Genomic DNA, 12,443 nt, shown 5'->3' on the forward strand with positions numbered 1-12,443 from the left:
TGGAACAGTTAATTACTCCTTATTTTAGGTTCTAAGTATGCAAAAATCCTTTATGTGAATTTTCAGCATCCCTCTCTCCCCCAATTACAGATATTTAGAAGTTTCTTCTGACTTGTTTTAAATGATGGTGTCATATTTTCTATAACACTACGGCAGATATAGAAGAAAGGCATCTTAACGTGAGTTAAAGGAAAAAAATCCTAAGGTCTTACATCTGTAAGATATTCTGTTGTCTTACAAAAATAGCATAATCAGTGCAAAAAAAGACACAATGTTTAGCACTGTATTTATGGATAGATGGACTAGTTATTATGTAAGAAATATGTATTGTAATGCAACCATTTTTTGATGTAATATTTTTGATGATTATATCATCAAAATTTTGATAATTATATCATCAAAAATATCATCAATATTGATTAATAAATTGTTACCGATACTGTGAAATGCCCAGCAAATAAATTTGTCTTTCACTCTTCAACTACTCTTTGAATAGGAAATGTCAGAAGTATCAATAAAGATTATGACTGGTGGTGAAACAGTACTGTTAAAGACCAAAAGCAAAAATGTTGGGATTCTCCGTTTAATTTTATAGATTCAAAAACTCTAAACAGTTTCCAGTTCTAGACACCGGTTTCTTACTGTCTGACATCTGTTGATTTCTTCTTCTCCCAACAAGGTGTCAAAGTCACAGCCTGAAATACACAGTCCCACCACCTTTCTAGTTAAAATTTCGTAAAGAAATTTAGGTGGCAGTGCCAAATGTACTTTGGAGATAACTACAACTGTGTCCTAATAAGTTTGGAACAGGAAACAAAAAGTTTGTCTGCTGAAAAAAGATACAAGTTTAAAACATAAAATCCATTGTATTAGGAAGGAAAGTTTAATGTTTTGAACAAGATGCTTTTTTAAATTTATTTAAAAGCAAGATGCCTTGGAAAATTGCACCTTCTGATAACAAAGACTTAGCCACACTAAATCAGTCCATCATGCCATTAAGGTCAGAATATCACCTCCAGCCACAGCCAATGCCCAATAGCTTCGACAGCAGGAACACCCAAGGAAAAAGACATGTTCGTTCTGATCCCAATGACAGTGAGTGTCTACCTTGAACTTTATTAATCCTACTTTTTTTCTGCACAATTCAGGGTTGGAGATTATTTGCTGGTAGATTTTAACATTCAACAAACACATATAGATAGAAGAGTGTACAAAAAGCAGTCTGTCCTAATACTGACTAATTTTTACATGAGTCTATACAGGTCCAAAGAACGTGCAATAAGTATTTTCACTGTGAAGTGGAACAACCATCTGTCAGCCATATCTCAATATGGCAATGAAGAACAGGAATATTTGCTTAGTCAGTGGGATAAAAAAACAGGAGAGATGAAAGTTGCAAAATTGGGCTAAAAGACATTCCTAGACAGTTTTGTGTAATCATGTGATCTAATGATTTAAATGTTTTCAGGTTTAATCTAACAGTTCAATGGCATATTACTTTTTTTTTCTGTCTTGCACACTACGTTGGAATTCTACTACAGCATGTACTTTGGAAATGGACCACTTAAAAAGAGTAAGTGGTAGAAAGAGGAGAATGGATATTCATGTCAACATCTCAGTAATACCTAATAGGATACCAAGAATAAAAAGAAAAGAAAGAAAGACATGCCTAAAATTAGGCTTCTGAATCCATACTTAGGCAATTAAATAAAAGGCCTAATTACCAAGACTGCTAAGCAGTCAGGAGCTCCTATTATAGTGAGTGTCATCCTATTGCAGTGAGGGCAGTGAACTAGCTGGCTCCTGAAAACTGTGGCTGAGTATCCAGGCTAATTATGCAAAATACTTGCTTTGTGACAGAGTGCAACATCAGTGAGATTTATACAGGCAGATTTAGCTGCCTTTTATATACCGACAGATACACACTGAATTTGGATCTCCGTTCATGTACAATTTATATGTGATGTGAATAGACATGTGAATCAATCATGAGTAAAGTGTTTATTACAACCATGTTCCTTAGTTCTGATTTATACTTTTTCCTACTGTTTTGTTTTCTTTTTATTACTTTTTTGTTTTATCTTCAGTTTCAGGGTTTGGAGGGTTTGCAGTAGGTTTTTAACTGTGTAACAATGTTAGAGCACAAAAGAAATTAAAAAAAAAATCTAAATATCACAATAGGATAAAACAAAATTATTCAAAATTTGGTGATTAGAAAACAGAAGTACAGATTTCTTATTACTACACCTTCTGCCAAAGTTGGACAAAATAATGAAGCAGTTAACTTTGGTTAGTTCTGTGAAAAAAAATGACACATTTTTTGAGGAAAGTCAGTTTAAAATAAGTTATTTGTAAGACAGTGATTTAGTGTTACTAAATATATGTATAATCAAAAACCACCCCTGTCTTGGTTTCAGTTAGGACAGAGTTAATTTTCCTCCTAGTAGCTGGTAGGGTGCTATGTTTTGGATTAGGCTGAGAAGAGCGCTGATAACATGCTGATGTTTTAATTGTTGCAGAGCAGTGTTTACACCAGGCCAAGGACTTTTCGGCTTCTCGCTCTGTCCTGCCAGCGAGCAGGCTGGGGGTGCAGCAGGAGCTGGGAGGGGACAGACCCAGGACAGCTGACCCAAACTGGCCAAAGGGGTATTCCATACCATCTGGCGTCATGCTAAACAATATATAGGGGTGGCTGGCCAGGGTGGGGGGCCGGCTGCTCAGGGATAGGCTGGGCATCGGTCAGCGGGTGGTGAGCAATTGCATTGTGCATCACTTGTTTCGTACACATTATTATTAGTAATACTATTATCATTATTATTATTATTGTTGTTGTTGTTATTATTATTTCCCTGTCTTAATAAACTGTCTTTATCTCAACTCACCGGCTTCACTTTCCCGTTTCTCTCCCCCATCCCAGAGAGGGAGGGGGGAGGGTGAGCGAATGGCTGTGTGGTGTTTAGCTGCCAGCCGGGTTAAACCACAACAGTAATATGAATCCTTCTTCAACAACAATTCCTTTTCTGCAGCTAATTGACGGTAAAACGACCCTACTCAGACTCAGGGCTCCTGCAGAAAAACTTTCTGGAGGACTGAAACCCAAATTTATAGAAAATTAAAACCAATGTTTTCTTTCTAACATGGGGATATCTACCACCGGGCTTTGAGATGAAGTCTTTTCTTCTAGAATAATTTCTGTGCCATCATGGAGGTATGCAGTGGATTTCATGCACTCAGGTGCAACCTGTTAAGAATGCATACGTGCATCTTAAATCTAAAAATTTCAATCTTAAAAATTTCAACTTAAAAATTTCAATCTGAAGTCTCCAGCTGCTAAGGGTTGGCTTCCACTGACCTAGAAGATTAAACTACTATTGCCAGCATGCTAAACAAGGCTGGCATCCTAACTGAACCTGCAGAGTGGCTTTGGAAAAACAAGACACTGTACACTCCCAGCTGTACAAGTGTAGAGTAAATGTGTTTTTTCAACATCACCATGAGTTGCAATGGACACCGTAACAAACTGAAATAAACAGAAATCCTTTCAGAAATTACTGAGATTATATCCTTTAGACATCATCAGTTTTTCTATCATCAGTTCAGTCATAAGAATTAGAACGAAAGCAGTTCACCAAGCCTTAAAAAATTCAGAAGAATATGTTACCTGTCTTCTCATTTTCTTTCTTTCAAGCTTTTCTTCAGTTATTTACATTGGAAGTACAGGTCATCATGAGGGTGACTCTGGGAGAAAAAGATTTCCCTTTATTTTCAATTCTAATGAAAAATCCCATCTTTCCTCAAAATATTCATACCACTAGTTAAAGTGCCATTATTCTCTGAACTGTCTTTGCTGTCCACAATGTCCCTAAAACAGGAAATTAAATCCATCATTGTGGACCTGTAAGCCAAATCCCCGCCTTTACTGAGAGTTATCAAATGCTGTCTCTCAAAAAGCTGCACAGCAGCAAGCGACCACACACCTCCAGGCTGCACAACTACTGCTCAGCTCCATGCGATGCCCCTTGCTGTCTTCCCTCCACCCTGTCAGGTGTCCCCCCAGGGTACATCTGATCACTCTCTGCTGTCTACAGGGCCCACCTATGAGCCCAGAATTACTCCCTGTGTCCCATCCCCAGGCATATTCAACAGCTTTGCAGGTTCTCCTTACCTGTGAAGTAGGTGATGGAGAACACGTCAAAGGCAGCTGTTTCACTGTGCAGCATTAGTCTGTTTTTAATCTCGTCGCTTCAGTTGCTGAACTGAAATGTTATATAAATATGTCATTCTTTATGACAAAAGCCAAAAAAATGCTAATACTATCATTAAAAAGTAACTTGTGCCTGGGGTGTAATGGGGAGATCAAGTGACAGAGGCAGTAGCTTTTGCTCGAGGAAAGCAAATGTAAGTGTTCTTCATGTTAAAAGAGAGAAACCACTGCAGTGCATGGTTGGAGCCTGGGTTACACTGAGATGGGTGCCACTGAACACAGACACTCCAAACCAGGTCTTTACCTGCCATAATTAAACAGAGAAACTCATCACTGTGACCAGCCTCATCTTGTGCGAGACTGGGCTTGGCTGGCCCCATTCTGCATACCAGCCACTAACTGTCCCTCACTGTGAGGCACAGTATGCCAGAACATGGTCTCTTTGGTACAAAGTGAGAAGTTTTTCAGAAAATACATTTTTTATTTTTTTTAATCAGTAATATACGTACCTTTCCCATGAATGAGGCCTCACCACTTCATTTCTTTGGTGTGATTATCAAATAGCACATATTTAAACTAGATGTCAAGAGGAAACAGAGCTCTCTTTGAGTAGATTGAAGACAGTATGGTTTGTCTAGCATGGATAAAGAAGGCTCTAATCTTTACATGTATATTATTTGTTCTGTCTTTGCACAGTGCCCACCACAGTGAGACCCTCAACCAGTGCTTAGATCACATAGACAGAATAAAAATACAGAATATTCTCACTTCCCTTCGTAACTGATGATTTATGATCTTCTCAGGCATCTAAATACTGTGTTTACACATAATACTGACTAGAGATCAAAGGATCTCATAGACAGCATCCCTCCACAACCTTCCATCCTTTTCCACACAGCTGTTCACATCATATTTGAGGTCAACTCAATCAAAGCTACCTCAGCTTTGTTAAATTTTTTGACAATACTGTGGCTTTTGGATGCCAGTGCAAACAAGCTGCCATCACATCCTCAGGATGAGGAAAGATTTTAAATTTCAGTCAACTTGGCCTTGTTTGTTTGCCTTAGCTAAGATGAGGAGTTGTCAAACTACACAATTTCCATAGCTGTCAAGGATGTTTTTGAACATGCAAATCTGCAGTACATTTTATCACAAACATTGCAAAAAGCTTTAAAACCAGGACATATGAAATATGTATACTTTCATTTTGTTAAAAAAAAAAAAAAAAGAAGACTCTAACCCAGCTTATAGGCCTTCACCCTGCATATCAATGTATTTCTGTCTTGCTTGTTTTGTAGCCAAGTGGAAACAATAGAGCATCAACAGCATTGTCAGCTTCTTCCATTTATCACATTTGAGCCCTTTATAATATGAGGGCATGAAGAATGTTATTCAGTTTATATTTTGCTTGGAAACCTTGAAATATTTTGAGGATGTGACCTAACCCCACATCACTCCACCAAGCAAGTAGTCAGGAGTGGTTGGTACACAAAGAATGAGTTTGGCTTAACTTGTCAGCAGGAATGGAAAGCAGCTTGGAGCTGGGTCTGTTTCTCAGTGCTCAGATTGTCCTTGCTCAGTGACCACCCTGCCAGTCCCTGCAGCACTTATGAAGGTGAGTGGGAGATGTCACTCTTTTCACTTAATGTTTGGAAAACCAAGGTTACCACTACAAGAAAATTTACTTCTGCCAAGCATCACCGCAATTTAATATTAGTTACATTGTCCAAACAAGTAGATATAACATTGGTAAAGTTAACACAACATATTTGTAGGAAACTTCTCCCACACATTCAACTTCATACATTTCAGCTTCTTCCCTCACCCTCCTCCCCTGCCCCCGCCCCCCCCCCAAAAAAAAGTGCAAATGTGTAGACTTGAAGCCCATTCAATCTTCTTTAGGCACATAGTCACCATCATTGGCTCTCTCCCAGTGCCAAAGCTGTGCTCTGCTCCCTCTCCATAGACCTTCTGGCCCTGTTGACACAGATTGGAGCAGATGCAGTGGTGATTCATCAGCCTGGAGGTCTCCTGTTGACCTCTGTGGTCCTCCCCTGCCTTCTAAGATAATGTACATGTAATCTGGGTCTCACACACAAGAGAGAATTCTCCCTTTTTCATGAGAAAAGGTTGGTTCTTTGAGTTTTACCTGCCTTGAAGTCTTTGTCTTGATTAAAATTGGTGATTCCGTGTAAAATGGGCTAACTCTGCTACAGCAGCAAGCGAATATTTGAAATGCTAATGAAAGACCCAGACAAAACAGACTGACGAATCTGTTGGAGAAACAGCAGAATCAACCAAGATGTAGAGGAGAGAGACTGTGAAGAGAGTATAGTATTTATCTCCTACTGTTGCAAGTACATTGCCTTAATCGGGAAGAAATGTTGGAGAGTATTCCCTGGTTTCCAGCCTTTAGTTTAGGTTCATTTCATGTCATTTATTTCGAATAAGCCAGATCACTATGTTCTGCCTACAGAACCCCAATACAAAATACCATGTTTCTACACTTCCCACATGGAATCAACGTACAGGAGCAAAACAGACAAGATTTCATATTATATTTGGCAGTTAGTCTAATGACTCATTGCCAATACAGACTTCTAGAAACACACTGCATATAGTCTATATGGAGTGTTAAAATCTTTATATTCTAGAATATTATAAAACTAAGCTAAACACAGCTATTTCCAGTACAGAAATACAGTTGTCAAGAAACAAGGGTGATTCAAATACTGCACTTTTTCTTAAGGACAACAATCCTCTTTGCTCCTGCAGACATCTTGAAGTGGTTGTTGAAATGTATTATTCTGCACGTTTTATACCATGTAGGACTCTGAAGAGATAAAGCTATACAGTGCCTTAGGCAACTATAAGCAAGGACTATAAGGAAAAAGAAGGCTGTAAGGTAGAGGATAAGTGGCATGATATAAGCAGAATATTTAATACTTACGACAACAAAATAGATACTACACTGCCTTGGCTATTGCAATGTCAGACACCATTCATTCCCTATGCAGTTCAGGCCCGTTTATCTGAACCAGCAATGTTCAGATTCATTAATGAAGCCATTATTGATTTGTGGAACATGACTTAAAATCTCAGCAAACACTGAACTATCTGTGAGGAGCTCTTAAATACTGAACGTATGTAACTAGACATCTCAATTTAAGAACCAGACATACATTAAACAGCATTAATAGCTAGGCACTTAATGGATCAATTCCTACTGTTTGTGTAATGTGGAAATAAAAAAGGCTTATTAAATGACAAGCTTTCCCTGGTTTGTGCTAATTAATTATACACTGCATCTGACTGCTAATTTAGTGGGAAAATGCAGCCCAAAACTATGTTTTCTGCTTGAACTTTGCCTCAGCACCACCTAATTCAGCGCAGAGTGCAGCTGCGACCTGCCTCTGAACGATGACAGTATTAAATTAGAGCACAAGGCCATCAATTTAATAAGTACTGTAGCAGGTAATTTGAATAAGGACAGTATTAGTATTCTGCCAGTGCACAACTAAAAGCAGCTGACCTTTCAGACCAGAGAAGATCCTTGAACACATCTAGCTGAATCAGAGAACACAGTAATAATCTGGCCATGTTAAGAGTGCCAAGAGAGACTTTTACAGCTCTACACCCATTACTATACATCAGCTACTCTACAGTATATAAGAACACTTTATGTACAAGAAAAAAAAAAAAAAAAAAAAAGGGTTATAAATAGAAAAAAGGCAATGTGAAAGATATATTTGCAGTGGCACATTTGAAAATTCTCCTTATTACCTTGATTTATGGTACAAAGAATGTAAAATTAATCAATGCACATAAAAATGCACTATGAATACCCACATAACAACTCAGTGACTTTTCACCACAAATTTAGTACTGAGAGGAACATAGGTATGTGTTTGTAGTAAAAGTACAGTATATAAAAATATTTTGGTACCATAACTGCTTTAAACGCAGTAATATAAGATGAAAATAGCATTCAGGCAGGAGAAAGATAATGTTTTTCAGCTAATTGGCAAGTTTTTCAGAGGTTTATAACTACAGTAAAAATTCCTTTCAAACAGATTGTTGTTACAGCCACAGCCCAATGTAAAATTCCTCTAAAAGTAAATCATTTTTAAAGGAAAGAGGGCTTTTTCTTAAGGGCCCATTTCTAAATATTAAAAGTCACGTATAAATGCAATCAAAGAAAACCACAGTCACACTCATGCAATTGAAAGCATAAAAATTTAGAAAAAAAGAACTATCATTATTCTGAGGGATTTGGGGTTTTTACTATTTACCAGGTGGCAGGATGATTCTTTAACAAGCAGGTAATTCCAGTCCTCAGAGATTCATTCTTGATCCTCTAGCAGATTTTCTGAAATAGGAGTCGAGTTTTCCATAAGGCCCTGGAACCTGTCTATAAAGTTTTCCCTTTCACTTCGCAAATAATTCACAGACTGAAAGAGTGGGAAAGTACACCAACCTACCAGACCTGCTCCAGAAGCTCAGATGCATAGTAAAACCCCACTGAGAGCCTTGTCTTTAATTTCCTTCCTAAAAGACACAGTTCCTACCATATCTACCACTTATTTAAGAAAGGGGCACACATTCATGCATACTATACGTGAAAAACTGTTTATTGATGCAGAACAGAAACATTCAGTAACACCTGATGCCTCTCAAACTAGCAAGACATTTATTTTTAGGGACATAAATCTGTCATAACAGATTTATGGGGGGGACAAAAAAAAAAAAACAAAACAGGGACATAAATTTTGTTAGATCTTAGAGTAGAATTCTGAAAAAAAAAAAACTAAGAGGCTTAGAATACAAAATAATTATCTGGACATATGAAATGCTTAATAGGCATTAAAGAATCGTTATTTCTTTTGTTTGATGGAGTATGCTGCTTCTTGGAACATCGCTAACAAATATTAAACACAGTCTGAGCTTTTAAACCTCTCATCACAACCAACGGACCTAAGTTCATTTTGGATGTCTACCTTTTATCTTCCTGAGCTGGAGCTAATGAGACCCACCTGGTCTGGTTGCCAGTAAGACTCAGCTGAACATCCATGCATATTTATACAGATTCCTGGAAACTGACACAATTTGTCACATCTCCTCAGAAGCTAGGTCCAGAAATTTCAAACTGTTCTTATTTTGCAAATGCTGGCAGAAAAATCAATGAAATTTGTTTATATTTTGATATTATTGCGATACTGAACACATTTTTCATGGCCATAACCAGGCATACATCATACTGACAGACAATTTACAAAATGGGTATTGTTCAGTTAAAATATGCATAAAGCATTGTGGACTATATAAAATATTTATGGTCCAGATGCAAATGGCAGGTAGAGGACCCCTCTGGGGCAGGAGGAGTCCAGTCTGGATGGAACACAAAAGAAAAGCAACATGGAGGATAAAAGAGCTGTTATGGAAATGGGGAAGGAAAAAATCTCACATGGGGGTGACATGCTGCCTAGAAAATAATGTCATCCTCTGTTGTGGGTTCACAAAGTCCTGTAGTGTTCATGCCACGAAAATGTTGTTATTCTATATGTATTCCAAACTGAAACCAATGCATTGTCACAGATTACAAGTTCCACAAGTAAGTAAGTAAAGTCCGGGGGGGCAATCAAAACAAACAAACAAACAAACAAACAAACAAAAAAGATGGATTAAAATTATGACATAATTATTCAGAAATTTAAAAATAAAACGATGAATCATGACCAGGACCATGAATCAGACAAAAATAATGATGTAATTCTACTTTTGTTTGTTTACCCAACCTAAATTCTAGTCTAACTCATGCTTTCACATGGTGAAATGCTAAATATACTAAATATATTAAAACACTCCAACCCTAATGAAATGTGAAAGAAAGAAGATCCCCTTTGCTCTTCCATCTCCTCCAGCTTGTGCAGATATTCCAATTGCCCAACAACATGAGAGTCTTCTCCTAGTTTCCTGGGCTAAATTAATTCTGGGAATTAAAAATCATAAAATAAATTTGTAGCTCATTGGATTTTTAGAATTAAAAAGTTTTTTAAACCAATTTAAAGTTTCTCTATTTTACTCATGCTTAGCACATTTATATGTATATATGTTCATATATATATATTCATTTTAAAAAGGTTTAGCTACATGAAACGTTACACAAAAGATACATGACAAGATATTTCCATTAAACTTACACTACATAAAAATGGAGTGTAAACGGGACATGATTCATTCATGAATAGAGCCTTTAGTCTGATTTGTGGCAGTAAGTATGCTGTCATAGGCTTACTTATTGCTAAGAATATATCAAATTACCTTTGCTGCAGTTATTAAAATTCCTTCTCCACCTTCCAAGTGAACTTGATTTCAAGTGCCAAGAATCTCCCCAGTGAGCTTTCCCATCAAATATTTCATAACTAAAACGTTAAATACATCTGCTTAAAAGAGGACAAGTAATAGTATAATCCATTTTATTTCAAAAAGGCATGCAATTTCAGAAAGTACTAATACTAATAATATAACCACCTAGTTTAAATACGATACTGTGTAATACCTTACCTGCCAGTCTGCTTATCTAGCATCCACAGTGGCCATACATACAGATGGCACCGCTTAACACAAATTGCTTAACTTTAGAACCAAAGTACTTGAGATCAGTTTTAAATCAGCCCAACAGATAATGATAATTACTGTAATAAATACTGATTTTCATCAGGGTATCTATGTCACACTAGAAAAAAAAAAAAAAAAAAAAACAGTGTCTTAATTCTACTTAATTAGGCAACTCAAGTTTTCACTACCAAAATGGGATAAAAGTAGTCCATAAATTTGCTAATTAACTAACTGTATTCTGTGATTTCTGACATAACTATGATCTGGACAAAAAGAATCCTAATGATGAAATTCTATTACCTAACAGACCAGAATTATAATGACATACCTATATTTCTAACAAGTGTACTATTTACATTAAAAAGGGAAACATCACTCCCATTTTTAGAAAGGGTAGAAAGGAGGAACTGGGGAACTCCAGAGCGGTGAGCCACACCTCTGTGCCTGGCAAGATCATGGAACAGGTTCTCCAGGAAACAATGTCAAGGCACATGCAGGACAAGGAGGTATTCCAAGACAACCAGCACTGCTTTACCAAGGGCAAAATATACCTGACCAATCTGGTGACCTTCTAGGATGGAGTGACTGCATCAGTTGACACGGGACGACCAAGTAATGTCATCTACCTGGACTTCTGTAAGGACTTTGACACATGACATCCTGATTTCCATATTGGAGAGAAAGGGATTTGAAGGGTGGACCATTCAGTGGATAAGGAGTTGGCATGAAGGCTGCACCCAGACAATGGTGTTCAATTGTGCGATGAAATTCATCTGATGTGAACCCAACCTTGATAGTCCCCTTCTGACTTGCACCTCAGCAAGAGCTCTGCTAGGCTTTTTCCTGTTCATCCTTACTCCTCTTCACACAACAAAGATCTTTAATGCCATCAGTGATGCAATCCCTTTTGCCCTATCTTATTTCTGTGATTTATCACTTGGAGAAACATAACTATTACTTGGCTCTAAATTACTACTTGTCAGGAAAGAAATCTCTGGAAATGCTAAAAAGCACTCCAAAGTCAAACAGAACGTTAAGAATTATTAAGAATGGAATTGAGAACCCAGGAGAAAACATATCACATAACGGAAAAGAGTATTAGTAAATCCTGAATAAGCCCACATCTTTCATGTTAGTTCAGATCCAGTCACTCTAGCTCAGAAGATTATCACAGACTGAGGGTGGACTATGTTACACAACTGAACGCAAGAATGATCCAATGAAGGGACAAATTTTCTACAGGAAAAAAATAAAATAAAATAAAATAAAATAAAATAAAATAAATAAAATAAAATAAAATAAAATAAAATAAAATAAAATAAAATAAAATAAAATAAAATAAAATAAAATAAAATAAAATAAAAATTAAATTAAATTAAATTAAATTAAAATAAATAAAATAAAATAAAATAAAATAAAATAAAATAAAATAAAATAAATAAATAAAATAAAATAAAATAAAATAAAATAAAATAAAATAAAATAAAATAAAATAAAATAAAATAAAATAAAATAAAATAAAATAAAATAATATAAAATAAATAAAACATTAGGAATTTATTAGAGGAAAAAATAAAAAAATAAAAAAAAAGAGGGGAAAGGATATGGAAAAGGTCCATAT

The sequence above is a fragment of the Anser cygnoides genome, chromosome Z (genome assembly GCF_040182565.1).
Source record: "Anser cygnoides isolate HZ-2024a breed goose chromosome Z, Taihu_goose_T2T_genome, whole genome shotgun sequence".
Lineage (NCBI taxonomy): Eukaryota > Metazoa > Chordata > Aves > Anseriformes > Anatidae > Anser > Anser cygnoides.